Consider the following 10,725-nt stretch of genomic DNA (forward strand, 5'->3'; position numbering starts at 1 on the left):
AGTATATTAAGAATCACTGCAAAAAATACTCGCCTACGAAGGCTAGGATCGGTTACAAATATTCATAATATAAATGCTCCTTTCTTACCAAAGCTTTTAACTAATAGTGAGAAAATTCCCCCGTTTAAATCTCGTCAACTAATTTCGAGCTATAAAGGACATTAGTGTACTTGGTTGCAGAAATTTACTAAACCCAAAGGATGACGGATTCTTTGCTAGTAATGTGTCACAACGGTTATCTAGTATGAATAATGAACATCATGTTCCTCCTTATAGTCTCAAGACCACAAACCGGTTTAAGTAACTGGATTAAGAGTATTAACAAGTAAAAAAGTGATTTACAATCCAAATGGCCCATATATACCATTGGATATTCTCTGGGGTCTACAAAGCCTTAAACACAATTGGTGAATAGAGCATTCAGACAACGAGATTTGTTGCGAGCAATTTGGTTAGATGGATATAAAGATCATAATTGAAAATGTTGTTGAAGTAGGTGATATACAAGCAGATAAGTTTCCCGCATCAGGAAGTACTCACAATATTTCATGTATGTCTACCTTGTATTATTTGGTAAGCATGTCTAGGTGACTCTAGATTCAGAAAACCATGAAATAGTATGTTGGTAAGATACAATATGTTTAAAATATATATAGGACGAATGAAATCGTTTATCAGTGGAGGTTGCAACCAAATATTAGCTGGCTGAATGTTTTAGTAAAAAAAAAAAAAACAAATCACTGTTGTTTATATGACACGATTTGTGGAAATTATTCCATGTGGTTGACGCTGAAATCATACTCTTCTATACAAAGGGTGGCAGGGTTTCAGGACCCATGCAATATGATTTGAATTTTAGCAATGATTGGATGAAAATCAAATTAACATTCACTTCCCTCTGTTGTGCTTATTGGCTCAAAGAGGTGTCATTCCACACCAGCTCGATTAGCTAAGGAATCATGTCACTCCAGCAAAGACATCCATGATGCTGGGGTTACCAACCTATTTCTCTATTTGTAGAAATTCATGCCTTTTGCGACCATTGCCTCTTCGACAATTGCCCTCAAACTGAAGTATTGCTGGTCATATAGCTCCAGAACCGTATAAAAACCCCACACCATTGAGCTTTATGGAAAGCTCTGTTATTACCGCTTTAGGGAGCGTGTTTTATGGGTTAAATTAAAACAAAACATTCCCTTTCTGATTTGGTTAACATAGAAAATCCCATCTATGACTGTTGTTTCCCTTTCGATCCACAATGCCGCCTTTTTGCTTGCCTTATCCGTTGATCTGGAGGCGTTCGATTGCTGATTGAGTTTCCCACAAAAGCATTCGGTTGGTATAATGGTTATCCTTATGGTCACACCCATAAAAGAATTTAATTTGGATAGTTTTTATCCTTACTTGCACATGGACAAGTCACATTGAGAAAGTATCGTTAATATCATCTTCTCCTTGCATGGAGGTTACGTGTACATGGTGTTTGCTCGATTGTTTAGCCACTAGATCAATTGGTAGTTCTTCGATATAAATACTACCCGTACCCATTGAGTTTCATTTTATTCTGTATTGGAACCATATTGGGGGTCTTCTACTTTAGAATTCTTCAACGGGTGGCTCATACACACCAAAGCTAAAGCTGGCTATTAGTCTCGCGTTTTCTGAATAGGTAGCCTTGTATACACATCCTCCCATGTAGGTTGTCTACCGGCATATAGAAATTTTCAATTGCAGGGCAGAGATGAGTAATAAGAAATTTTGTTTCATGACATTTGGACAAGGTCACGCGTAAGCCTGTTGCCGATCATGTTGGCTGTCAGAGCCTCACTACTTTCTCATGCCCTCTCAATTCATAGAGATGGTCATAGATTCGATTCCCCTCCCCTTCTTTCATTCTCATCCACGTCCACTAGAACAACAAGTTCAAAGGAATTTGCAGCCACGAGTAGGGCCACGAAATGATTGCACTCCTTCTGTGAGGCGAATTCTCTGGCACGCCACTGCCACCACCAACGAAACAAACAACACCGTGGCATCCAGCGAGGAGGGAGTGGGACAGGGAGAGGAATCGGGATCGAACCCCAGCAAGATGCAAGTAGAGGAGTATGAGGTGGTGCTGGAGAAGCCCATTGGCCTCAAGTTTTACAAGGGCTCTGATCGTGGTACTTACATTGATGTTATTGCTCCTGGTGGCAATGCTGACAAGACAAAAATGGTTACAGTTGGTGACAAAGTTATTGCTACGAGTGTTGTATTTGGGAAAGAAATATGGTCTGCAACTGAATATGACCACACAATGTACACTATCCGCCAATGAATTGGGCCTTTACTAATGAGAATACAGAAAAAATATACACTGCTATTATGATTGGCTCACTATAGAGGGAGAAACAGTGAGGTGATTTGGTTGTTTAGTAATGGAGGCTGAGGAAAGTCCCCGGGCCAACCTTAGCAAAAAATGTAAGCTCGAAAGAGCAGATTTGCGATTTGCAGAACATCTGGCGCTCCCAGCGGGCAAGGCTGAGACACGAGTGGAGCCTCACATTCTAGATGATGCTCAGTGGAGCAGCTGGCCATGCTCACAGTGATGCACCTAGGAAACACTTGAGTCGCTGGACACGTAAGCTATTTCCATCACCAGAGGTTTTATGAGCCTAGAATTATTTGCTTTATATGGACATGATTCAATTTTATGAATAGGGATGTATCTATTTCAATCATTCAAAAGCCATCATAGTTCCTACTTAGGTAAGAGGTCTCTTCTTACAAGTCTGAATTTCAATGATTTTCGTTGGTGTAACTGGCCGAAATGGTAAGGATAAGGATGCAATAATTAAATTATATGTGTGTGTATAGTTTTATATAAGCTATTTTTTTATATATACATAAAGCATCCCATAAGAATATGAATACCTTCTGCTATTTTCTCCTCGGAGTTGTTTGATTTTCATTAAGCTTTGAAGGTTGTATGTTCATCCTTTCTCGTTTGCATACGAAGAGTGTTGTGGATGAACCAGGATAATGTCCAAACTCATTTGTGTGCTTACATGCATTTATGCCTTATTGTGTGCTTACATGCATTTATGCCTTATTATGTGCTTGCGATGAGCTGCATTTGTGTGTTTACAGGCATGGATAGCTTAGATTTTCACTAAATACCATGATTTAAAATTGGTTTAATTTTAGATGGTTATAGTTGAGCTTGATGAATGAACAAATTTGTAATATTTTAAAGTATGATTAGTGTATTGAAAGTTTGGATGATGGATTTTAGTGGTGTGGTCATCATGGCTTATAAATATGAATGCAAGTGTTGAAAGGAGTAATGGTGGATAAGGAAAGTTTGAATCCTATGCCATTAGGTCTTTTATTATTAATATTAAGATATAATAAATTAAGTTATTATAAGATTAGAAAATAGATGAGAGATAGACATAAATTAAAATAAGAAGATTAGAAAAGAATCTACCTACAATTTAAATTAGAAAAACTGTGATGAGGAGAATGACTAAAGAAAAAAGGGGGTGGTGGTTAAGGGAAGGAAAGGATAAGAATAAATTGAATAAGAAATGAAAGGAAAACACAAGAAGATTACAAGAAGGGGATAGGGAGGGTTCCAAGAATCATGGTTAGGGTTAGGGGAATTAGGTTGGGAAACCAGAAATTGGATTGTGGGTTTTTGAGATTGGCTCAATTGATATCTATCTCATGGTTGAAGTTTTTAGTGTTTTTTTCAATTTATAAAATTTCCCTAATTACTTGACTGGATTCAATTGGAAAGTCATCTATCATTATTAGTCACTACTTAAATTAGTTTTTTTCTCTTAATAATTATTAATCATTACTTAAATCCAAACTTATAGATGAAATAACCTTTTTCATATAATTCCAAGTAAGATTGTGATTTTTTGTTATTTACAATACACTTTTTATTGTATAAATGGATTCAACACCCTGAAAAACTCGTAGAAAACTCTAATTTTATAGATTAAACAACTTAAACTAAAGTTTTTAAAAATTTCTAAGGGATTTTGGTTAAAATAACAAGAAATAATGCTTTGAAAAAACTCATTTCATCTATAAATAATTAGACTATGCAAATTTTTATTATTTTATAAGATCTTTTTAACTTAATTTTATAATTTTTTTTTTGTTTTTTAGTGTCTTAGTAACTTGTGTCCATGATTTACGAGCCTAACTTATCTTCTAAAAATCCATGACCTAGTTGTCATTACTAAAATCCATTTCTTCCCCTTTTCAAATAATGGTTTTTATTAATTTAAATGTTTTTCTTATAATTTAATTTTTTTATGTCAATAAACATCTCTATTTTAGAATGGGGTTTTCATAAATTTAATTGGCGCATTCTAACTTATGGATGAAATAAAATGTCGTGAAATGGTATTTTTTAATCAAAATAACAAAATGGCCAAAAACGACCTTTTTTAATCAAAATCCAACAGTGATTTCATTTGCCCAAGAGTTTTTGAGGGTATTGAATTGATTTATGCATTCAAAACTGTATTTTAAACAACAACAAAAACTTGAAATTCTATTGCCAAATTTTTGGTGAATTCGTGTGAAGAAAATTATCAATAACTATCAATTGGATGGTAAAGATTTAATGTGCATGAAACATTCTAGAACATTCATATTAATATACACATATAAAAAGTTGAGATTATATTCCAAGTAGTTATTCATTTTTTGTTCTTTTAATTAAATTGATTAATTAAGAATGATGTCATGTGAAGTGGGTTATGATATTTTTGGTATGTGGTTTTGATAAGCCACAGTATTGGCCCATACTATACTAACTATTAACATGGATTGAATATTTTTTTGGTGTCTCTTCTTGACTAAAGTTTTCAACCTTTGCCAATTTATAGAACAAAACCCTCAAATCCAATAGTGTTAAAAAAAATTGACTCTTAATATTTAAATATTTTAGTTTTTATAATTTTATTGTTTTAACCATCACGAATACGTAACTCATTGGCATAATTTGGGCAAGGGCCAACCTACAGGATACCACTATAACACCAAGACTATATCTAAGTTTTTAAGAGCCAACAAGGCAGATATAGCCATAACTTGTGTTAGTGAGTTGTGGTTCAACCTTATCATGATTCACAACTAACCAAATGTGTCTCTCAAACTAAACTTGACCACTTCAAAACCTTATCACAACTAACCAAATATGCCTCTTGAACTAAATTTGACCACTTCAAAATAATTATATTGTATTGAGAGGTGATTTCAAGCTCAATATGGCATATATTTTAAGGTTATATTATGTTATGTGATGTGATGTTATGTAATGTAAACATTTGACTTGGTCAAATTACATAATAATAAAAATAAAAATAAAATACCATTAAAATAAAATTATTAATTAAAACATTTGGACTAGTTAAATTACATAAAAAAATTTATAAAATAAAATAAATAAATAAATATAATGGCGTAGAGTAACTTATTCACGAAATGACCCTTTTCATGTCACTTTTTCTCGTTAATTTTAATCAAAATCCTATAAAGATTTTAAAAAGTTGAGTTTAAATTGTTTAATCCATTTATGAATTGAAAAATATATTTTAAAAAACAAAAAATCTTGAAATTGTAATGCCGGATTTTAATTTATTCCGGTGAAAAATGCCATAATCAATTATTGATAATTAAATCAGCCTAGATCTATCATAATTCTAGATCTAGGACGTACCTAAAAAGATCAAATCTCATAAAATATAAACCTCTTTTAGAGTGAAAAGAAATTTGATCCCTCTCTTCACTTAATAGATCCAGAATTAAAATAGAATTAAATTTGTTTTAATATCCAATAATAAGAAACCATACCCTATTTATATCTAGTCAAGGAAATCACTGCAATACGAGAGAGAAACCATATGTTTTTAATCAAACAAATTGGTAAACCTACCACTTCAGGTGCAAATCGATAAACCTACCACTTAAGGTGTTTTTGGATCTAGCAGGTGACACTGTACTCTTGAGCGTGAGGTAACCACCCACAAGCCTGCTAAACAGGTAAACGGAGTTTCGAATCTGGAGAAGGCCACCTTTTGGCACAGGACACCCCGGAACAAGAGAAGGCCACATTTTGGCACATGACACCCCAGAACCAAAGAAGAACCATTATTCACCATTTCCCTAAATCATTTCTCTCCATCTCAAGAACCTTCTTTCTTCTGGGTACCACGATCTTAAGTTGTTAAGTTTCAGCAGCATGGGCGTTGCTTCAGATTTATTCACCAAACTTCCAGATGATTTACTTTGCTCCATTCTTGGACTATTACAATGGCAAAAATTATGACTATTGGGCTATTACAATGAAGGCCCTGTTTTCTTCTCAAAACATTTGGGTAGAAAGTTTTTTTTTCACACTCAGAAATGGCAACATCAAGCACAAGCTTGACTAATCCTCAGATACCTCAGTTTAATGGAAAAAATTATGACTGTTGGGATATTACAATGAAGGCCCTGTTTTCTTCTCAAGACATTTGGGATTTGGTGGAGAATGGTTTTCAAGAACCAGTAGATGCAGCAACATACAATGCCTTATCTCAAGCAGAAAGAGATTTTTTTAGGGACAACAAGAAGAAGGATTCAAAATCCCTCTTTTATATTTTCCAAGCAATTCATGAAAGTTTTTTCTCTAAGGGTTGTAGCAGCAATGAAATCTAATCAAGCATGGGACACCCTCCACACAGCCTACCAAGGCATGGCAAAAGTCAATACAACAAAACTGCAAATGTTGAGAAGAGACTTTGAAACACTTTGTATGAAAGAGTGTGAGAATGTGGACTCATTTTTTACACATGTAATTTGGTTGGTTACTTAAATCAGGTCTCATGGTGAGACACTTGAAGAAAGGAGAATAGTTGAGAAAGTTTTGAGAAGCCTGCCAGCAAGTTTTGATTCCATTGTTGTGGTCATAGAAGAGACAAAGGATCTCTCATAGTTCTTAGTGGATGAGCTTCATGCATCAATGATTTCTCATGAACATAGACTAAATAGAATAACAAGATTCTCATTGGAGCATGCCTTCAAGACACAAGTTTCCTTTGGTCAAGGTCAAGGCAGAGGAAGATCATATGCTAGAGGAAGAACAAGAAGCCCACACAGAGGTGGGAGAAACAACCCTTCAAGCTCAAGTGGTAGGGGCATCAATCAAAATCTAAGTCAAGGCCCAAGCCAAAATCAAACACAAGGTCAGAGGTATGATAAATCTCAAGTCCAATGTCATTACTGTAAGAAGTATGGTCATTATGACAATGAATGTAGAAAGAAGAAATATGACATTAGTAACAAACCAAGTGTAATATTCACAAAACAAAATCAGAACCATGATAGCATGTTTTTAGCTTGTAATGTAACACAAGAAAGACAAAGTGATATATGGTATGTAGATTCAGGGTGTAGCAACCACATGTTAAGAAACATAGAAATGTTTTCCAATCTAGATGAAAGTGTGAAATCTGAAGTGACATTAGGGACTTATAGAAAAGTCTCTATCATGGGAAAAGGAAGAGTCAATATCCTAACAAATAAGGGGGAGAAGAAGTACATATCAGATGTTTACTTCGTCCCCGGTCTAAAGCATAACCTCATAAGAATTGGACAACTCATGTAAAAGGGCTACAATGCATTCTTCAAAAATGATGAGTGCACAATTTTGGATAGGCCTCCAAGCATACAACTGATTGCAAAGGTTCAGATGACAAACAATAGAATGTTTCCCCTAAAGATAAGATCAGATTTGAAAGAAGGTGTACAAGCACAACTATTAATGAAATCACAAGAAGGTGGAAGAAAAGATGCAGCTGTCACACAAGTGAACTATCAAGCAGAGGTCAAAGATAAAAATTGGTTATGGAATTTGAGATTTGGTCATCTCAACTTTCGAGGTTTAAATTTGTTGCATAGGAAAGGCATGGTGAAGGGATTTCCACTCATAGAAAAACCAGACAGCCTATGTGAAGGATGTATCTTGGGCAAGCAACATAGAGAGAAATTTCCAGCAGGAAAGTTAGTAAGAGAAAGGCACCTTTGGAGATTGTCTACTCATATTTATGTGGACCAATGCAGACACCATCAATTGGTGGCATCCACTATTTATTGACCTTCATAGATGACTACACAAGGAAGACATGGGTCTATCTCCTAAAACAAAAAAGTGAAGTGTTTGAGCGCTTTCGTCAATACAAGGCTCTTGTTGAGAATCAAAGTGGACACTACATCAAAGTCCTCAAGACTGACAGAGGTGCCGAATACATCTCAAATTATTTCCTACATTTTTTTGGGGAACATGGAATTCAAAAGAAATTTACAACAAGATATACACCTCAGCAAAATGGTGTGTCGGAAAGGAAGAATAGGGCCATTATGGAAATGGCAAGGAGTATGTTGAGGGCAAAGAATTTGCCAAATGATTATTGGGTTGAAGTTGTCGTATGTGCAACATATATCTTGAATAGATGTCCAACCAAAAGCGTCCAGAACGTATTTCCTAAAGAGGCATGGAGTGGAAGAAAGCATAATGTCACACACATGAGAGTCTTTGGTTGTGTGGAATATGCACTTGTCTCAGATGAGTTGAGGAAGAAGTTGGACAACAAGGGAGAGAAATGTATATTTGTTGGATATAGTGATGAATCCAAAACATACAAGCTCTACTATCCATCAACCAAGAAGGTCATAATCAACAGAGATGTGCATTTCATAGAAGAGGAAGCATGGGATGGAGGTTTAGAGAAAACAGTGAATGTGAAAGCATGTATACCACATGTGGACAAAGAGGAATTGACAGCAACAAACAATTCTTGAACAGTGACTCCCTCTACTCCTATTCAAATGCAACAAAGAAAGAAGTAAGGAACACCATCAACAAATAATATGACAGTGTCACACAGTCAAGAAAGTGCTTCTCCAAGCATGCCGCAAAGCACAACACCAAGTGACATGTCAAGCCCATATTCAACAAGCACAAGAAGACCAAAATTCAAAATTTAAATGAAATTTATGAGCAAGATGAGGTTGATAGCAGTGCTGGTTTGAATTCCTTATTTGCATTATTTTGTCATATAAATGACCCAATCCATTTTGAAGATGCAGTCAAAGAAGAAAAATGGGTTGCGGCAATGGATGAAGAAATAGAAGCAATAGAAAATAATGACACATGGGAGTTAGTGGACTTGCTGCAAGGAAAACAAGTCATTGGAGTGAAGTGGGTCTATAAGACCAAGAGAAATGTTGACGGAAAGATTGAAAGACACAAAGCAAGGCTAGTTGTCAAAGGATACAAGCAGCAACATGGAAGAGATTATGCGGAGACGTTCATGCCAGTCGTGAGGATGGAGATAGTGCATACAGTTGTGGCGATTGTCGCGCAACATAAATGGAAAGTGTATCAAATGGACGTAAAATCAATGTTCTTAAATAGAGTGCTGAAAGAGGAAGTGTATGTTGCACAATCGCCTGGTTATGAGGTAGAAGGCCAAGAAGACAAAGTGTATCAGTTGAGGAAAGCTCTTTATGGGTTGAAGCAAGCACCGCATGCATGGTATAGCAGGATAGATGCCTACTTGTTGGACAATGGTTTTGACAAATGTGACGGTGAGCCTACTCTCTACATCAAAGGGAGCGATGGTAAGATTCTTATTGTCATTTTATATATAGATGATTTGATTTTTACAGGAAGTGATGATTTCCTCACTGCTGATTTCAAACAAGTCATGAAGAATGAATTTGAAATGACTCACTTGGGTTGTTAAGGTATTTTTTGGGCATAGAAGTGAAGTAAACAGAAAATGGTATTTTTATTTCTCAAGAAAAGTATGTAGCATACATTTTGGAGAGGTTTAAAATGCAGAATAGAAAGCCTACACCAACTCCAACTATCATGGGGTTGAAGTTGAGCAAAGAATATTACAGCAGCAATGTCAATCCAACATTATACAAAAGTATGATAGGTAGCTTGATGTATTTGACCGCGACTAGGCCGGATATAATGTATGCAGTGATTTTGGTGTCAAGGTTCATGGAGACACACAAGGAAAAACATTGGCAAGCAGCGAAAAGGATTCTAAAGTATGTCAATGGGACAAAACAGTATGGCATTTTGTACACAACAACAGATGATTTTACGCTAGTTGGTTACACTAACAGTGATTGGGCAGGAAGTGTTGATGACAGAAAGAGCACGTCATGATATGTTTTTCATTTAGGTTCCGGAGCCATTTCATGGGCTTCCAAGATGCAACCGATAGTTTCATTGTCAACAACACAAGATGAATATGTCGCCGCAACAACAACAGCGTGTCAGGTAGTTTGGATGAAAAGGATGTTGAGGTATCTTCGCCATGACCAAGAAGGAACGACAACTATTTTTTGCGACAACACATCAGCGATTGAATTATCAAAAAATTTTGTTTTTGACAAGAGGACCATGCATATTGATGGTAAATATCATTTTATCAGAGAGTTGATTAACAATGATGAAATTATGTTGCAACACTATAGGTCACATGAACAATTTGATAATATTTTCACATTTCCATTGACACGTGAAAGTTTTGTTTATCACAGAGATTGTTTGAGAATTGTCAATGGTGGCAATTATTATTATTATTATTATTTTAACATGGTCGGATACTGTTATATTATAAAACATCAGTGGAGGGACAGGGTCCCAGTACATATAGAGAG

General features: G+C 35.5%; 1 pseudogene; it reads left to right on the forward strand.

The window, feature by feature from the left end:
- The first annotated feature begins 1,806 nt into the window (after positions 1–1,806).
- Positions 1,807–2,368, forward strand: LOC149143823 (phosphoglucan phosphatase LSF1, chloroplastic-like; annotated as a pseudogene).
- Positions 2,369–10,725: the final 8,357 nt, after the last annotated feature.

The sequence above is a fragment of the Pinus tabuliformis genome, chromosome X (assembly GCF_031772625.1).
Source record: "Pinus tabuliformis cultivar Carrire ecotype Pingquan chromosome X, CPIR1, whole genome shotgun sequence".
Lineage (NCBI taxonomy): Eukaryota > Viridiplantae > Streptophyta > Pinopsida > Pinales > Pinaceae > Pinus > Pinus tabuliformis.